We start from the raw sequence: 19,033 nt of genomic DNA on the forward strand, positions 1-19,033 counted from the left end.
TGAAGAAAGACTGGATCGACTAGGCTTATACTCGCTGGAATTTAGAAGAATGAGAGGGGAGCTCATAGAAACATTTAAAATTTGGTCGGGAATGGACAGGTTTGATGGCGTAAAAAGGTTCCCGCAGTCCGAATAAAGGAAGCCCAGTACCAGCGGTCACTGTCTAAGGATAAAGTGTAAACCATTTAGGACCGACACGAGGAGAATCTTCTTCACTCAGATCATTGTGAACCTGTGGAATTCTGTACCACAGAAAGATGTGGAAGCCAGTTGGATAGATATACTCAAAAGAGAGTGAGATATGGCCCTTACGGCTAAAGTGATCAAGGGGCATGGAGAGAAATCAGGAAGGGGAAGTGAAGTTGCATGCTCAGCCATGATCATATTGAATGGTGGTGCTGGCTGAAAGGGACGAATGGCCTACTCCTGCACCAATTTCTCAGTTTCTATGTTTCTATCTTCAGAATATGAGGTGCTTTGTTGTTCTTCGCCCTTTATTAACAAAAATTAAACACTAATTGCACTATCTTTAAACTTGAATGTGCTCGTAATGTGAGCATTGGTGGTTCAGGGGTACAATTCTCGCCTCCCACGCGGGATACCCGGGTTCGATTCCCGGCCAATGCAGTGTTTATGGAAGTATTTCCGAAAGCGTGTATTTAAAAATTAAACTTCCCGACTGTTTCAAGAGCGGACACAGAGAGGAGCGGCTGTTAAATGAGCGGGGGCGCAGATATCCTTCGGTACAAAGAGCGGGAGCAGTGAGGATCGCTTTTCACGTGAGGGAGTGAAGGATTTGAGTTATTTTTCAAATAGCACGAGCAGAGGGAAGCGGCAATTTAAAAAGCGAGACACACAGGAGTGGCTGTTTGCAGCACGGCAGCAGAGATGAGCGGGTGTTGAAAGAGCGGGAGCAAGTCTGGGCGGCAGTTTAATAAGGAGGAGCAGAAAGGAGCGGCGGTACCGTTTCCTCGAGCTGTGGCGATTTTCAATAATTCCATCAATGTAATATCTCCAACTTTACAAATCACACCAAGCTGGGTTGCAGTGCGAGCTGCTAGGAGGCTGCAGCGGAATTGGACAGATTAGGTGGATGGCAGATGCCATATAATGAAGATAAGTATGAGTTTATCCACTTTGGTGGCAAAACCTTGAAGGTAGCATGTTATCTGAATGTTGACCGATTTGTAAAAGTGGAGGGGTATTGAGACCTGGGTATTTTGGTACATCAGTCGTTGAAGTCATTCATACATACAGGTACAGCATGCAGTAAAGGAAGCCAAATGTCATGCTGGCCTTCATAGCGAGGAGATTAGGGTATCGGAGCATGGAGACTTGTACAGCACCTTGCTGAGACCAGACCTTGAGTATTGTGTGCAGTTATGATCATCTAATCTGAGGAAGGACATTCTTGCTTTTGAGGGAGTGTAGCGAATATTCACCAGATTGATTCCAGGGATGGCAGGACTGACATGAAGAAAGACTGGATCGACTAGGCTTATACTCGCTGGAATTTAGAAGAATGAGAGGGGAGCTCATAGAAACATTTAAAATTTGGTCGGGAATGGACAGGTTTGATGGCGTAAAAAGGTTCCCGCAGTCCGAATAAAGGAAGCCCAGTACCAGCGGTCACTGTCTAAGGATAAAGTGTAAACCATTTAGGACCGACACGAGGAGAATCTTCTTCACTCAGATCATTGTGAACCTGTGGAATTCTGTACCACAGAAAGATGTGGAAGCCAGTTGGATAGATATACTCAAAAGAGAGTGAGATATGGCCCTTACGGCTAAAGTGATCAAGGGGCATGGAGAGAAATCAGGAAGGGGAAGTGAAGTTGCATGCTCAGCCATGATCATATTGAATGGTGGTGCTGGCTGAAAGGGACGAATGGCCTACTCCTGCACCAATTTCTAAGTTTCTATGTTTCTATCTTCAGAATATGAGGTGATTTGTTGTTCTTCGCCTTTTATTAGCAAAAATTAAACACTAATTGCACTATCTTTAAACTTGAATGTGCTTGTAATGTGAGCATTGGTGGTTCAGGGGTAGAGTTCTCGCCTCCCACGCGGGAGACCCGGGTTCGATTCCCGGCCAATGCAGTGTTTATGGAAGTATTTCAGAAAGCGTGTATTTCAAAATTAAACTTCCCGACTGTTTCAAGAGCGCACACAGAGAGGAGCGGCTGTTAAATGAGCGGGGGCACAGATATCCTTCGGTATAAAGATCGGGAGCAGTGAGGATCGCTTGTAACGTGTGGGAGCAAAGGATTTGAGTTATTTTTCAAATAGCACGAGCAGAGGGAAGCGGCAATTTAAAAAGCGAGAACACACAGGAGTGGCTGTTTGCAGCACGGCAGCAGAGATGAGCGGGTGTTGAAAGAGCGGGAGCAAGTCTGGGCGGCAGTTTAATAAGGAGGAGCAGAAAGGAGCGGCGGTACCGTTTCCTCGAGCTGTGGCGATTTTCAATAATTCCATCAATGTAATATCTCCAACTTTGCAAATCACACCAAGCTGGGTTGCATTGCGAGCTGCTAGGAGGCTGCAGCGGAATTGGACAGATTCGGTGGATGGCAGATGCCATATAATGAAGATAAGTGTGAGTTTATCCACTTTGGTGGCAAAACCTTGAAGGTAGAATGTTATCTGAATGTTGACCGATTTGTAAAAGCGGAGGGGTATTGAGACCTGGGTATTTTGGTACATCAGTCGTTGAAGTCATTCATACATACAGGTACAGCATGCAGTAAAGGAAGACAAATGTCATGCTGGCCTTCATAGCGAGGAGATTAGGGTATCGGAGCATGGAGACTTGTACAGCACCTTGCTGAGACCAGACCTTGAGTATTGTGTGCAGTTATGATCATCTAATCTGAGGAAGGACATTCTTGCTTTTGAGGGAGTGTAGCGAATATTCACCAGATTGATTCCAGGGATGGCAGGACTGACATGAAGAAAGACTGGATCGACTAGGCTTATACTCGCTGGAATTTAGAAGAATGAGAGGGCAGCTCCAAGAAACATTTAAAATTTGGTCGGGAATGGACAGGTTTGATGGCGTAAAAAGGTTCCCGCAGTCCGAATAAAGGAAGCCCAGTACCAGCGGTCACTGTCTAAGGATAAAGTGTAAACCATTTAGGACCGACACGAGGAGAATCTTCTTCACTCAGATCAATGTGAACATGTGGAATTCTGTACCACAGAAAGATGTGGAAGCCAGTTGGATAGATATACTCAAAAGAGAGTGAGATATGGCCCTTAGGGCTAAAGTGATCAAGGGGCATGGAGAGAAATCAGGAAGGGGAAGTGAAGTTGCATGCTCAGCCATGATCATATTGAATGGTGGTGCTGGCTGGAAGGGACGAATGGCCTACTCCTGCACCTACTTTCTAAGTTTCTATGTTTCTATCTTCAGAATATGAGGTGCTTTGTTGTTCTTCGCCTTTTATTAACAAAAATTAAACACTAATTGCACTATCTTTAAACTTGAATGTGCTCGTAATGTGAGCATTGGTGGTTCGGGGGTAGAATTCTCGCCTCCCACGCGGGAGACCCGGGTTCGATTCTCGGCCAATGCAGTGTTTATGGAAGTATTTCAGAAAGCGTGTATTTAAAAATTAAACTTCCCGACTGTTTCAAGAGCGCACACAGAGAGGAGCGGCTGTTAAATGAGCGGGGGCACAGATATCCTTCGGTATAAAGAGCGGGAGCAGTGAGGATCGCTTGTAACGTGAGGGAGTGAAGGATTTGAGTTATTTTTCAAATAGCACGAGCAGAGGGAAGCGGCAATTTAAAAAGCGAGAACACACAGGAGTGGCTGTTTGCAGCACCGCAGCAGAGATGAGCGGGTGTTGAAAGAGCGGGAGCAAGTCTGGGCGGCAGTTTAATAAGGAGGAGCAGAAAGGAGCGGCGGTACCGTTTCCTCGAGCTGTGGCGATTTTCAATAATTCCATCAATGTTATATCTCCAACTTTGCAAATCACACCAAGCTGGGTTGCAGTGCGAGCTGCTCGGAGGCTGCAGCGGAATTGGACAGATTAGGTGGATGGCAGATGCCATATAATGAAGATAAGTGTGAGTTTATCCACTTTGGTGGCAAAATCTTGAAGGTAGAATGTTATCTGAATGTTGACCGATTTGTAAAAGCGGAGGGGTATTGAGACCTGGGTATTTTGGTACATCAGTCGTTGAAGTCATTCATACATACAGGTACAGCATGCAGTAAAGGAAGCCAAATGTCATGCTGGCCTTGATAGCGAGGAGATTAGGGTATCGGAGCATGGAGACTTGTACAGCACCTTGCTGAGACCAGACCTTGAGTATTGTGTGCAGTTATGATCATCTAATCTGAGGAAGCACATTCTTGCTTTTGAGGGAGTGTAGCGAATATTCACCAGATTGATTCCAGGGATGGCAGGACTGACATGAAGAAAGACTGGATCAACTAGGCTTATACTCGCTGGAATTTAGAAGAATGAGAGGGGAGCTCATAGAAACATTTAAAATTTGGTCGGGAATGGACAGGTTTGATGGCGTAAAAAGGTTCCCGCAGTCCGAATAAAGGAAGCCCAGTACCAGCGGTCACTGTCTAAGGATAAAGTGTAAACCATTTAGGACCGACACGAGGAGAATCTTCTTCACTCAGATCATTGTGAACCTGTGGAATTCTGTACCACAGAAAGATGTGGAAGCCAGTTGGATAGATATACTCAAAAGAGAGTGAGATATGGCCCTTACGGCTAAAGTGATCAAGGGGCATGGAGATAAATCAGGAAGGGGAAGTGAAGTTGCATGCTCAGCCATGATCATATTGAATGGTGGTGCTGGCTGGAAGGGACGAATGGCCTACTCCTGCACCAATTTCTAAGTTTCTATGTTTCTATCTTCAGAATATGAGGTGATTTGTTGTTCTGCGCCTTTTATTAGCAAAAATTAAACACTAATTGCACTATCTTTAAACTTGAATGTGCTCGTAATGTGAGCATTGGTGGTTCAGGGGTAGAATTCTCGCCTCCCACGCGGGAGACCCGGGTTCGATTCCCAGCCAATGCAGTGTTTATGGAAGTATTTCAGAAAGCGTGTATTTAAAAATTAAACTTCCCGACTCTTTCAAGAGCGGACACAGAGAGGAGCGGCTGTTGAATGAACGGGGGCACAGATATCCTTCGGTATAAAGAGCGGGAGCAGTGAGGATCGCTTGCAACGTGAGGGAGTGAAGGATTTGAGATATTTTTCAAACAGCACGAGCAGAGGGAAGCGGCAATTTAAAAAGCGAGAACACACAGGAGTGGCTGTTTGCAGCACGGCAGCAGAGATGAGCGGGTGTTGAAAGAGCGGGAGCAAGTCTGGGCGGCAGTTTAATAAGGAGGAGCAGAAAGGAGCGGCGGTACCGTTTCCTCGAGCTGTGGCGATTTTCAATAATTCCATCAATGTAATATCTCCAACTTTGCAAATCACACCAAGCTGGGTTTCAATGCGAGCTGCGAGGAGGCTGCAGAGGAATTGGACAGATTAGGTGGATGGCAGATGCCATATAATGAAGATAAGTGTGAGTTTATCCACTTTGGTGGCAAAACCTTGAAGGTAGAATGTTATCTGAATGTTGACCGATTTGTAAAAGCGGAGGGGTATTGAGATCTGGGTATTTTGTTACATCGGTCGTTGAAGTCATTCATACATACAGGTACAGCATGCAGTAAAGGAAGCCAAATGTCATGCTGGCCTTCATAGCGAGGAGATTAGGGTATCGGAGCATGGAGACTTGTACAGCACCTTGCTGAGACCAGACCTTGAGTATGTGTGCAGTTATGATTATCTAATCTGAGGAAGGACATTCTTGCTGTTGAGGGAGTGTAGCGAATATTCACCAGATTGATTCCAGGGATGTCAGGACTGCATGAAGAAAGACTGGATCGACTCGGCTTACACTCGCTGGAATTTAGAAGAATGAGAGGGGAGCTCATAGAAACATTTAAAATTTGGTTGGGAAAGGACAGGTTTGATGGCGTAAAAAGGTTCCCGCAGTCCGAATAAAGGAAGCCCAGTACCAGCGGTCACTGTCTAAGGATAAAGTGTAAACCATTTAGGACCGACACGAGGAGAATCTTCTTCACTCAGATCATTGTGAACCTGTGGAATTCTGTACCACAGAAAGATGTGGAAGCCAGTTGGATAGATATACTCAAAAGAGAGTGAGATATGGCCCTTACGGCTAAAGTGATCAAGAGGCATGGAGAGAAATCAGGAAGGAGAAGTGAAGTTGCATGCTCAGCCATGATCATTTTGAATGGTGGTGCTGGCTGGAAGGGACGAATGGCCTACTCCTGCACCAATTTCTAAGTTTCTATGTTTCTATCTTCAGAATATGAGATGCTTTGTTGTTCTTCGCCTTTTATTATCAAAAATTAAACACTAATTGCACTATCTTTAAACTTGAATGTGCTCGTAATGTGAGCATTGGTGGTTCAGGGGTAGAGTTCTCGCCTCCCACGCGGGAGACCCGGGTTCGATTCCCGGCCAATGCAGTGTTTATGGAAGTATTTCAGAAAGCGTGTATTTAAAAATTAAACTTCCCGACTGTTTCAAGAGCGGACACAGAGAGGAGCGGCTGTTAAATGAGCGTGGGCACAGATATCCTTCGGTATAAAGAGCGGGAGCAGTGAGGATCGCTTGTAACGTGAGGGAGTAAAGGATTTGAGTTATTTTTCAAATAGCACGAGCAGAGGGAAGCGGCAATTTAAAAAGCGAGAACACACAGGAGTGGCTGTTTGCAGCAGAGATGAGCGGGTGTTGAAAGAGCGGGAGCAAGTCTGGGCGGCAGTTTAATAAGGAGGAGCAGAAAGGAGCGGCGGTACCGTTTCCTCGAGCTGTGGCGATTTTCAATAATTCCATCAATGTAACATCTCCAACTTTGCAAATCACATCAAGCTGGGTTTCAGTGCGAGCTGCGAGGAGGCTGCAGAGGAATTGGACAGATTAGGTGGATGGCAGATGCCATATAATGAAGATAAGTGTGAGTTTATCCACTTTGGTGGCAAAACCTTGAAGGTAGAATGTTATCTGAATGTTGACCGATTTGTAAAAGCGGAGGGGTATTGAGACCTGGGTATTTTGTTACATCGGTCGTTGAAGTCATTCATACATACTGGTACAGCATGCAGTAAAGGAAGCCAAATGTCATGCTGGCCTTCATAGCGAGGAGATTAGGGTATCGGAGCATGGAGACTTGTACAGCACCTTGCTGAGACCAGACCTTGAGTATTGTGTGCAGTTATGATCATCTAATCTGAGGAAGGACATTCTTGCTTTTGAGGGAGTGTAGCGAATATTCACCAGATTGATTCCAGGGATGGCAGGACTGACATGAAGAAAGACTGGATCGACTCGGCTTACACTCGCTGGAATTTAGAAGAATGAGAGGGGAGCTCATAGAAACATTTAAAATTTGGTCGGGAATGGACAGGTTTGATGGCGTAAAAAGGTCCCCGCAGTCCGAATAAAGGAAGCCCAGTACCAGCGGTCACTGTCTAAGGATAAAGTGTTAAACATTTAGGACCGACACGAGGAGAATCTTCTTCACTCAGATCAATGTGAACCTGTGGAATTCTGTACCACAGAAAGATGTGGAAGCCAGTTGGATAGATATACTCAAAAGAGAGTGAGATATGGCCCTTAGGGCTAAAGTGATCAAGGGGAATGGAGAGAAATCAGGAAGGGGAAGTGAAGTTGCATGCTCAGCCATAATCATATTGAATGGTGGTGCTGGCTGGAAGGGACGAATGGCCTACTCCTGCACCAATTTCTAAGTTTCTATGTTTCTATCTTCAGAATATGAGGTGATTTGTTGTTCTTCGCCTTTTATTAGCAAAAAATTAAACACTAATTGCACTATCTTTAAACTTGAATGTGCTCGTAATGTGAGCATTGGTGGTTCAGGGGTAGAGTTCTCGCTTCCCACGCGGGTGACCCGGGTTCGATTCCCGGCCAATGCAGTGTTTATGGAAGTATTTCAGAAAGCGTGTATTTAAAAATTAAACTTCCCGACTGTTTCAAAGCGGAAACAGAGAGGAGCGGCTGTTAAATGTGCGGGGGCACAGATATCCTTCGGTATCAAGAGCGGGAGCAGTGAGGATCGCTTGTAACGTGAGGGAGTAAAGGATTTGAGTTATTTTTCAAATAGCACGAGCAGAGGGAAGCGGCAATTTAAAAAGCGAGAACGCACAGGATGGCTGTTTGCAGCACGGCAGCAGAGATGAGCGGGTGTTGAAAGAGCGGGAGCAAGTCTGGGCGGCAGTTTAATAAGGAGGAGCAGAAAGGAGCGGCGGTACCGTTTCCTCGAGCTGTGGCGATTTTCAATAATTCCATCAATGTAACATCTCCAACTTTGCAAATCACACCAAGCTGGGTTTCAGTGCGAGCTGCGAGGAGGCTGCAGAGGAATTGGACAGATTAGGTGGATGGCAGATGCCATATAATGAAGATAAGTGTGAGTTTATCCACTTTGGTGGCAAAACCTTGAAAGTAGAATGTTATCTGAATGTTGACCGATTTGTAAAAGCGGAGGGGTATTGAGACCTGGGTATTTTGTTACATCGGTCGTTGAAGTCATTCATACATACTGGTACAGCATGCAGTAAAGGAAGCCAAATGTCATGCTGGCCTTCATAGCGAGGAGATTAGGGTATCGGAGCATGGAGACTTGTACAGCACCTTGCTGAGACCAGACCTTGAGTATTGTGTGCAGTTATGATCATCTAATCTGAGGAAGGACATTCTTGCTTTTGAGGGAGTGTAGCGAATATTCACCAGATTGATTCCAGGGATGGCAGGACTGACATGAAGAAAGACTGGATCGACTCGGCTTACACTCGCTGGAATTTAGAAGAATGAGAGGGGAGCTCATAGAAACATTTAAAATTTGGTCGGCGATGGACAGGTTTGATGGCGTAAAAAGGTTCCCGCATTCCGAATAAAGGAAGCCCAGCACCAGCGGTCACTGTCTAAGGATAAAGTGTAAACCATTTAGGAGCGACACGAGGAGAATCTTCTTCACTCAGATCATTGTGAACCTGTGGATTTCTGTGCCACAGAAAGATGTGGAAGCCAGTTGGATAGATATACTCAAAAGAGAGTGAGATATGGCCCTTACGGCTAAAGTGATCAAGGGGCATGGAGAGAAATCAGGAAGGGGAAGTGAAGTTGCATGCTCAGCCATGATCATATTGAATGGTGGTGCTGGCTGGAAGGGACGAATGGCCTACTCCTGCACCTACTTTCTAAGTTTCTATGTTTCTATCTTCAGAATATGAGGTGCTTTGTTGTTCTTCGCCTTTTATTAACAAAAATTAAACACTAATTGCTCTATCTTTAAACTTGAATGTGCTCGTAATGTGAGCATTGATGGTTCAGGGGTAGAATTCTCGCCTCCCACGCGGGAGACCCGGGTTCGATTCCCGGCCAATGCAGTGTTTATGGAAGTATTTCAGAAAGCGTGTATTTAAAAATTAAACTTCCCGACTGTTTCAAGAGCGGACACAGAGAGGAGCGGCTGTTAAATGAGCGTGGGCACAGATATCCTTCGGGATAAAGAGCGGGAGCAGTGAGGATCGCTTGTAACGTGAGGGAGTAAAGGATTTGAATTATTTTTCAAATAGCACGAGCAGAGGGAAGCGGCAATTTAAAAAGCGAGAACACACAGGAGTGGCTGTTTGCAGCACGGCAGCAGAGATGAGCGGGTGTTGAAAGAGCGGGAGCAAGTCTGGGCGGCAGTTTAATAAGGAGGAGCAGAAAGGAGCGGCGGTACCGTTTCCTCGAGCTGTGGCGATTTTCAATAATTCCATCAATGTAATATCTCCAACTTTGCAAATCACACCAAGCTGGGTTGCATTGCGAGCTGCTAGGAGGCTGCAGCGGAATTGGACAGATTAGGTGGATGGCAGATGCCATATAATGAAGATAAGTGTGAGTTTATCCACTTTGGTGGCAAAACCTTGAAGGTAGAATGTTATCTGAATGTTGACCGATTTGTAAAAGCGGAGGGGTATTGAGACCTGGGTATTTTGGTACATCAGTCGTTGAAGTCATTCATACATACAGGTACAGCATGCAGTAAAGGAAGCCAAATGTCATGCTGGCCTTCATAACGAGGAGATTAGGGTATCGGAGCATGGAGACTTGTACAGCACCTTGCTGAGACCAGACCTTGAGTATTGTGTGCAGTTATGATCATCTAATCTGAGGAAGGACATTCTTGCTTTTGAGGGAGTGTAGCGAATATTCACTAGATTGATTCCAGGGATGGCAGGACTGACATGAAGAAAGACTGGATCGACTAGGCTTATACTCGCTGGAATTTAGAAGAATGAGAGGGGAGCTCCAAGAAACATTTAAAATTTGGTCGGGAATGGACAGGTTTGATGGCGTAAAAAGGTTCCCGCAGTCCGAATAAAGGAAGCCCAGTACCAGCGGTCACTGTCTAAGGATAAAGTGTAAACCATTTAGGACCGACACGAGGAGAATCTTCTTCACTCAGATCAATGTGAACCTGTGGAATTCTGTACAACAGAAAGATGTGGAAGCCAGTTGGATAGATATACTCAAAAGAGAGTGAGATATGGCCCTTAGGGCTAAAGTGATCAAGGGGCATGGAGAGAAATCAGGAAGGGGAAGTGAAGTTGCATGCTCAGCCATGATCATATTGAATGGTGGTGCTGGCTGGAAGGGACGAATGGCCTACTCCTGCACCAATTTCTAAGTTTCTATGTTTCTATCTTCAGAATATGAGGTGATTTGTTGTTCTTCGCCTTTTATTAGCAAAAATTAAACACTAATTGCACTATCTTTAAACTTGAATGTGCTCGTAATGTGAGCATTGGTGGTTAGGGGTAGAGTTCTCGCTTCCCACGCGGGTGACCCGGGTTCGATTCCCGGCCAATGCAGTGTTTATGGAAGTATTTCAGAAAGCGTGTATTTAAAAATTAAACTTCCCGACTGTTTCAAAGCGTACACAGAGAGGAGCGGCTGTTAAATGAGCGGGGGCACAGATATCCTTCGGTATAAAGAGCGGGAGCAGTGAGGATCGCTTGTAACGTGAGGGAGTAAAGGATTTGAGTTATTTTTCAAATAGCACGAGCAGAGGGAAGCGGCAATTTAAAAAGCGAGAACACACAGGAGTGGCTGTTTGCAGCAGAGATGAGCGGGTGTTGAAAGAGCGGGAGGAAGTCTGGGCGGCAGTTTAATAAGGAGGAGCAGAAAGGAGCGGCGGTACCGTTTCCTCGAGCTGTGGCGATTTTCAATAATTCCATCAATGTAACATCTCCAACTTTGCAAATCACATCAAGCTGGGTTTCAGTGCGAGCTGCGAGGAGGCTGCAGAGGAATTGGACAGATTAGGTGGATGGCAGATGCCATATAATGAAGATAAGTGTGAGTTTATCCACTTTGGTGGCAAAACCTTGAAGGTAGAATGTTATCTGAATGTTGACCGATTTGTAAAAGCGGAGGGGTATTGAGACCTGGGTATTTTGTTACATCGGTCGTTGAAGTCATTCATACATACTGGTACAGCATGCAGTAAAGGAAGCCAAATGTCATGCTGGCCTTCATAGCGAGGAGATTAGGGTATCGGAGCATGGAGACTTGTACAGCACCTTGCTGAGACCAGACCTTGAGTATTGTGTGCAGTTATGATCATCTAATCTGAGGAAGGACATTCTTGCTTTTGAGGGAGTGTAGCGAATATTCACCAGATTGATTCCAGGGATGGCAGGACTGACATGAAGAAAGACTGGATCGACTCGGCTTACACTCGCTGGAATTTAGAAGAATGAGAGGGGAGCTCATAGAAACATTTAAAATTTGGTCGGGAATGGACAGGTTTGATGGCGTAAAAAGGTCCCCGCAGTCCGAATAAAGGAAGCCCAGTACCAGCGGTCACTGTCTAAGGATAAAGTGTTAAACATTTAGGACCGACACGAGGAGAATCTTCTTCACTCAGATCAATGTGAACCTGTGGAATTCTGTACCACAGAAAGATGTGGAAGCCAGTTGGATAGATATACTCAAAATAGAGTGAGATATGGCCCTTAGGGCTAAAGTGATCAAGGGGAATGGAGAGAAATCAGGAAGGGGAAGTGAAGTTGCATGCTCAGCCATGATCATATTGAATGGTGGTGCTGGCTGGAAGGGACGAATGGCCTACTCCTGCACCAATTTCTAAGTTTCTATGTTTCTATCTTCAGAATATGAGGTGATTTGTTGTTCTTCGCCTTTTATTAGCAAAAAATTAAACACTAATTGCACTATCTTTAAACTTGAATGTGCTCGTAATGTGAGCATTGGTGGTTCAGGGGTAGAGTTCTCGCTTCCCGCGCGGGTGACCCGGGTTCGATTCCCGGCCAATGCAGTGTTTATGGAAGTATTTCAGAAAGCGTGTATTTAAAAATTAAACTTCCCGACTGTTTCAAAGCGGAAACAGAGAGGAGCGGCTGTTAAATGTGCGGGGGCACAGATATCCTTCGGTATCAAGAGCGGGAGCAGTGAGGATCGCTTGTAACGTGAGGGAGTAAAGGATTTGAGTTATTTTTCAAATAGCACGAGCAGAGGGAAGCGGCAATTTAAAAAGCGAGAACGCACAGTATGGCTGTTTGCAGCACGGCAGCAGAGATGAGCGGGTGTTGAAAGAGCGGGAGCAAGTCTGGGCGGCAGTTTAATAAGGAGGAGCAGAAAGGAGCGGCGGTACCGTTTCCTCGAGCTGTGGCGATTTTCAATAATTCCATCAATGTAACATCTCCAACTTTGCAAATCACACCAAGCTGGGTTTCAGTGCGAGCTGCGAGGAGGCTGCAGAGGAATTGGACAGATTAGGTGGATGGCAGATGCCATATAATGAAGATAAGTGTGAGTTTATCCACTTTGGTGGCAAAACCTTGAAAGTAGAATGTTATCTGAATGTTGACCGATTTGTAAAAGCGGAGGGGTATTGAGACCTGGGTATTTTGTTACATCGGTCGTTGAAGTCATTCATACATACTGGTACAGCATGCAGTAAAGGAAGCCAAATGTCATGCTGGCCTTCATAGCGAGGAGATTAGGGTATCGGAGCATGGAGACTTGTACAGCACCTTGCTGAGACCAGACCTTGAGTATTGTGTGCAGTTATGATCATCTAATCTGAGGAAGGACATTCTTGCTTTTGAGGGAGTGTAGCGAATATTCACCAGATTGATTCCAGGGATGGCAGGACTGACATGAAGAAAGACTGGATCGACTCGGCTTACACTCGCTGGAATTTAGAAGAATGAGAGGGGAGCTCATAGAAAAATTTAAAATTTGGTCGGCGATGGACAGGTTTGATGGCGTAAAAAGGTTCCCGCATTCCGAATAAAGGAAGCCCAGCACCAGCGGTCACTGTCTAAGGATAAAGTGTAAACCATTTAGGAGCGACACGAGGAGAATCTTCTTCACTCAGATCATTGTGAACCTGTGGATTTCTGTGCCACAGAAAGATGTGGAAGCCAGTTGGATAGATATACTCAAAAGAGAGTGAGATATGGCCCTTACGGCTAAAGTGATCAAGGGGCATGGAGAGAAATCAGGAAGGGGAAGTGAAGTTGCATGCTCAGCCATGATCATATTGAATGGTGGTGCTGGCTGGAAGGGACGAATGGCCTACTCCTGCACCTACTTTCTAAGTTTCTATGTTTCTATCTTCAGAATATGAGGTGCTTTGTTGTTCTTCGCCTTTTATTAACAAAAATTAAACACTAATTGCTCTATCTTTAAACTTGAATGTGCTCGTAATGTGAGCATTGATGGTTCAGGGGTAGAATTCTCGCCTCCCACACGGGAGACCCGGGTTCGATTCCCGGCCAATGCAGTGTTTATGGAAGTATTTCAGAAAGCGTGTATTTAAAAATTAAACTTCCCGACTGTTTCAAGAGCGGACACAGAGAGGAGCGGCTGTTAAATGAGCGTGGGCACAGATATCCTTCGGGATAAAGAGCGGGAGCAGTGAGGATCGCTTGTAACGTGAGGGAGTAAAGGATTTGAATTATTTTTCAAATAGCACGAGCAGAGGGAAGCGGCAATTTAAAAAGCGAGAACACACAGGAGTGGCTGTTGCAGCACGGCAGCAGAGATGAGCGGGTGTTGAAAGAGCGGGAGCAAGTCTGGGCGGCAGTTTAATAAGGAGGAGCAGAAAGGAGCGGCGGTACCGTTTCCTCGAGCTGTGGCGATTTTCAATAATTCCATCAATGTAATATCTCCAACTTTGCAAATCACACCAAGCTGGGTTGCAGTGCGAGCTGCTCGGAGGCTGCAGCGGAATTGGACAGATTAGGTGGATGGCAGATGCCATATAATGAAGATAAGTGTGAGTTTATCCACTTTGGTGGCAAAACCTTGAAGGTAGAATGTTATCTGAATGTTGACCGATTTGTAAAAGCGGAGGGGTATTGAGACCTGGGTATTTTGGTATATCAGTCGTTGAAGTCATTCATACATACAGGTACAGCATGCAGTAAAGGAAGCCAAATGTCATGCTGGCCTTGATAGCGAGGAGATTAGGGTATCGGAGCATGGAGACTTGTACAGCACCTTGCTGAGACCAGACCTTGAGTATTGTGTGCAGTTATGATCATCTAATCTGAGGAAGGACATTCTTGCTTTTGAGGGAGTGTAGCGAATATTCACCAGATTGATTCCAGGGATGGCAGGACTGACATGAAGAAAGACTGGATCGACTCGGCTTACACTCGCTGGAATTTAGAAGAATGAGAGGGGAGCTCATAGAAACATTTAAAATTTGGTCGGGAATGGACAGGTTTGATGGCGTAAAAAGGTCCCCGCAGTCCGAATAAAGGAAGCCCAGTACCAGCGGTCACTGTCTAAGGATAAAGTGTTAAACATTTAGGACCGACACGAGGAGAATCTTCTTCACTCAGATCATTGTGAACCTGTGGAATTCTGTACCACAGAAAGATGTGGAAGCCAGTTGGATAGATATACTCAAAAGAGAGTGAGATATGGCCCTTAAGGCTAAAGTGATCAAGGGGCATGGAGAGAAATCAGGAAGCGGAAGTGAAGTTCCATGCACAGCCATGGTCATTTGAATGGTGGTGCTGGCTGGAAGGGACGAATGGCCTACTCCTGCACCAATTTCTAAGTTTCTATGTTTCTATCTTCAGAATATGAGGTGCTTTGTTGTTCTTCGCCTTTTATTAACAAAAATTAAACACTAATTGCACTATCTTTAAACTTGAATGTGCTCGTAATGTGAGCATTGGTGGTTCAGTGGTAAAATTATCGCCTCCCACGCGGGAGTCCCGCGTTCGAATCCCGGCCAATACAGTGTTTATGGTAGTATTTCAGAAAGCGTGTATTTAAAAATTAAACTTCCCGACTGTTTCAAGAGCGGACACAGAGAGGAGCGGCTGTTAAATGAGCGGGGGCACAGATATCCTTCGGTCTCAAGAGCGGGAGCAGTGAGGATCGCTTGTAACGTGAGGGAGTAAAGGATTTGAGTTATTTTTCAAATAGCACGAGCAGAGGGAAGCGGCAATTTAAAAAGCGAGAACTCACAGGAGTGGCTGTTTGCAGCACGGCAGCAGAGATGAGCGGGTGTTGAAAGAGCGGGAGCAAGTCTGGGCGGCAGTTCAATAAGGAGGAGCAGAAAGGAGCGGCGGTCCCGTTTCCTCGAGCTGTGGCGATTTTCAATAATTCCTTCAATGCAACATCTCCAACTTTGCAAATCACACCAAGCTGGGTTGTAGTGCGAGCTGCTCGGAGGCTGCAGAGGAATTGGACAGATTAGGTGGATGGCAGATGCTATGTAATGTAGATAAGTGTGAGTTTATCCACTTTGGTGGCAAAAGCTTGAAGGTAGAATGTTATCTGAATGTTGACCGATTTGTAAAAGCGGAGGGGTATTGAGACCTGGGTATTTTGGTACATCTGTCGTTGAAGTCATTCATACATACAGGTACAGCATGCAGTAAAGGAAGCCAAATGTCATGCTGGCCTTCATAGCGAGGAGATTAGGGTATCGGAGCATGGAGACTTGTACAGCACCTTGCTGAGACCAGACCTTGAGTATTGTGTGCAGTTATGATCATCTAATCTGAGGAAGGACATTCTTGCTTTTGAGGGAGTGTAGCGAATATTCACCAGATTGATTCCAGGGATGGCAGGACTGACATGAAGAAAGATTGGATCGACTCGGCTTACACTCGCTGGAATTTAGAAGAATGAGAGGGGAGCTCATAGAAACATTTAAAATTTGGTCGGAAATGGACAGGTTTGATGGCGTAAAAAGGTCCCCGCAGTCCGAATAAAGGAAGCCCAGTACCAGCGGTCACTGTCTAAGGATAAAGTGTAAACCATTTAGGACCGACACGAGGAGAATCTTCTTCACTCAGATCATTGTGAACCTGTGGAATTCTGTACCACAGAAAGATGTGGAAGCCAGTTGGATAGATATACTCAAAAGAGAGTGAGATATGGCCCTTACGGCTAAAGTGATCAAGGGGCATGGAGATAAATCAGGAAGGAGAAGTGAAGTTGCATGCTCAGCCATGATCATATTGAATGGTGGTGCTGGCTGGAAGGGACGAATGGCCTACTCCTGCACCAATTTCTAAGTTTCTATGTTTCTATCTTCAGAATATGAGATGCTTTGTTGTTCTTCGACTTTTATTAACAAAAATTAAACACTAATTTCACTATCTTTAAACTTGAATGTGCTCGCAATGTGAGCATTGGTGGTTCAGTAGTAGAATTCTCGCCTCACACGAGGGAGTCCCGGGTTCGAATCCCAGCCAATGCAGTGTTTATGGAAGTATTTCAGAAAGCGTGTATTTAAAAATTAAACTTCCCGACTGTTTCAAGAGCGTGCACAGAGAGAAGCGGCTGTTAAATGAGCGGGGGCACAGATATCCTTCGGTCTCAAGAGCGGGAGCAGTGAGGATCGCTTGAAACGTGAGGGAGTAAAGGATTTGAGTTATTTTTCAAATAGCACGAGCAGAGGGAAGCGGCAATTTAAAAAGCGAGAACACACAGGAGTGGCTGTTTGCAGCACGGCAGCAGAGATGAGCGGCTGTTGAAAGTGCGGAAGCAAGTCTGGGCGGCAGTTCAATAAGGAGGAGCAGAAAGGAGCAGCGGTACCGTTTCCTCGAGCTGTGGCGATTTTCAATAATTCCATCAATGTAACATCTCCAACTTTGCAAATCACACCAAGCTGGGTTGCAGTGCGAGCTGCTCGGAGGCTGCAGAGGAATTGGACAAATTAGGTGGATGGCAGATGCCATATAATGAAGATAAGTGTGAGTTTAACCACTTTGGTGGCAAAACCTTGAAGGCAGAATGTTATCTGAATGTTGACCGATTTGTAAAAGCGGAGGGGTATTGAGACCTGGGTATTTTGGTACATCTGTCGTTGAAGTCATTCATACATACAGGTACAGCATGCAGTAAAGGAAGCCAAATGTCATGCTCGCCTTCATAGCGAGGAGATTAGGGTATCGGAGCATGGAGACTTGTACAGCACCTTGCTGAGACCAGACCTTGAGTTTTGTGTGCAGTTATGATCATCTAATCTGAGGAAGGACATTCTTGCTTTTGAGGGAGTGTAGCGAATATTCACCAGATTGATTCCAGGGATGGCAGGACTGACATGAAGAAAGACTGGATCGACTCGGCTTACACTCGCTGGAATTAGAAGAATGAGAGGGGAGCTCATAGAAACATTTAAAATTTGGTCGGGAATGGACAGGTTTGATGGCGTAAAAAGGTCCCCGCAGTCCGAATAAAGGAAGCCCAGTACCAGCGGTCACTGTCTAAGGATAAAGTGTAAACCATTTAGGACCGACACGAGGAGAAACTTCTTCACTCAGATCATTGTGAACCTGTGGAATTCTGTACCACAGAAAGATGTGGAAGCCAGTTGGATAGATATACTCAAAAGAGAGAGAGATATGGCCCTTACGTCTAAAGTGATCAAGGGGCATGGAGAGAAATCAGGAAGAGGAAGTGAAGTTGCATGCACAGCCATGATCATATTGAATGGTGGTGCTGGCTGGAAGGGACGAATGGCCTACTCCTGCACCAATTTCTAAGTTTCTATGTTTCTATCTTCAGAATATGAGATGCTTTGTTGTTCTTCGCCTTTTATTAACAAAAATTAAACACTAATTGCACTATCTTTAAACTTGAATGTGCTCGCAATGTGAGCATTGGTGGTTCAGTAGTAGAATTCTCGCCTCACACGCGGGAGTCCCGGGTTCGAATCCCGGCCAATACAGTGTTTATGGAAGTATTTCAGAAAGCGTGTATTTAAAAATTAAACTTCCCGACTGTTTCAAGAGCGAACACAGAGAGGAGCGGCTGTTAAATGAGCGGGGGCACAGATATCCTTCGGTATAAAGAGCGGGAGCAGTATGGATCGCTTGTAACGTGAGGGAGTAAAGGATTTGAGTTATTTTTCATAATAGCACGAGCAGAGGGAAGCGGCAATTTAAAAAGCGAGAACACACAGGAGTGGCTGTTTGCAGCACGGCAGCAGAGATGAGCCGGTGTTGAAAGAGCGGGAGCAAGTCTGGGCGGCAGTTTAATAAGGAGGAGCAGAAAGGAGCGGCGGTACCGTTTCCTCGAGCTGTGGCGATTTTCAATAATTCCATCAATGTAACATCTCCAACTTTGCAAATCACACCAAGCTGGGTTGCAGTGCGAGCTGCGAGGAGGCTGCAGAGGAATTGGACAGATTAGGTGCATGGCAGATGCCATATACTGAAGATAAGTGTGAGTTTATCCACTTTGGTGGCAAAACCTTGAAGGTAGAATGTTATCTGAATGTTGACCGATTTGTAAAAGCGGAGGGGTATTGAGACCTGGGTATTTTGGTACATCGGTCGTTGAAGTCATTCATACATACAGGTACAGCATGCAGTAAAGGAAGCCAAATGTCATGCTGGCCTTCATAGCGAGGAGATTAGGGTATCGGAGCATGGAGACTTGTACAGCACCTTGCTGAGACCAGACCTTG

The 19,033-nt window shown here is 45.4% G+C and overlaps 11 non-coding genes across 11 annotated transcripts; all 11 read left to right on the forward strand.

The window, feature by feature from the left end:
* Positions 1-556: 556 nt before the first annotated feature.
* trnag-ccc (transfer RNA glycine (anticodon CCC)) lies at positions 557-627 on the forward strand. Its single transcript has one exon. It is a non-coding gene; the product is annotated as a tRNA-Gly (tRNA).
* Positions 628-2,029: 1,402 nt separating this feature from the next.
* On the forward strand, positions 2,030-2,100 carry trnag-ccc (transfer RNA glycine (anticodon CCC)). The gene has a single exon. It is a non-coding gene; the product is annotated as a tRNA-Gly (tRNA).
* A 1,404-nt stretch (positions 2,101-3,504) lies between these two features.
* Positions 3,505-3,575, forward strand: trnag-ccc (transfer RNA glycine (anticodon CCC)). Its single transcript has one exon. It is a non-coding gene; the product is annotated as a tRNA-Gly (tRNA).
* Positions 3,576-4,978: 1,403 nt separating this feature from the next.
* On the forward strand, positions 4,979-5,049 carry trnag-ccc (transfer RNA glycine (anticodon CCC)). The gene has a single exon. It is a non-coding gene; the product is annotated as a tRNA-Gly (tRNA).
* Positions 5,050-6,450: 1,401 nt separating this feature from the next.
* trnag-ccc (transfer RNA glycine (anticodon CCC)) lies at positions 6,451-6,521 on the forward strand. Its single transcript has one exon. It is a non-coding gene; the product is annotated as a tRNA-Gly (tRNA).
* Positions 6,522-7,917: 1,396 nt separating this feature from the next.
* Positions 7,918-7,988, forward strand: trnag-ccc (transfer RNA glycine (anticodon CCC)). Its single transcript has one exon. It is a non-coding gene; the product is annotated as a tRNA-Gly (tRNA).
* Positions 7,989-9,390: 1,402 nt separating this feature from the next.
* Positions 9,391-9,461, forward strand: trnag-ccc (transfer RNA glycine (anticodon CCC)). Its single transcript has one exon. It is a non-coding gene; the product is annotated as a tRNA-Gly (tRNA).
* A 2,868-nt stretch (positions 9,462-12,329) lies between these two features.
* On the forward strand, positions 12,330-12,400 carry trnag-ccc (transfer RNA glycine (anticodon CCC)). Its single transcript has one exon. It is a non-coding gene; the product is annotated as a tRNA-Gly (tRNA).
* Positions 12,401-13,802: 1,402 nt separating this feature from the next.
* On the forward strand, positions 13,803-13,873 carry trnag-ccc (transfer RNA glycine (anticodon CCC)). Its single transcript has one exon. It is a non-coding gene; the product is annotated as a tRNA-Gly (tRNA).
* Positions 13,874-15,274: 1,401 nt separating this feature from the next.
* Positions 15,275-15,345, forward strand: trnag-ccc (transfer RNA glycine (anticodon CCC)). Its single transcript has one exon. It is a non-coding gene; the product is annotated as a tRNA-Gly (tRNA).
* A 2,876-nt stretch (positions 15,346-18,221) lies between these two features.
* On the forward strand, positions 18,222-18,292 carry trnav-cac (transfer RNA valine (anticodon CAC)). Its single transcript has one exon. It is a non-coding gene; the product is annotated as a tRNA-Val (tRNA).
* The last annotated feature ends 741 nt before the right edge of the window (positions 18,293-19,033 follow it).

The sequence above is a fragment of the Pristiophorus japonicus genome, chromosome 25 (genome assembly GCF_044704955.1).
Source record: "Pristiophorus japonicus isolate sPriJap1 chromosome 25, sPriJap1.hap1, whole genome shotgun sequence".
NCBI lineage: Eukaryota > Metazoa > Chordata > Chondrichthyes > Pristiophoridae > Pristiophorus > Pristiophorus japonicus.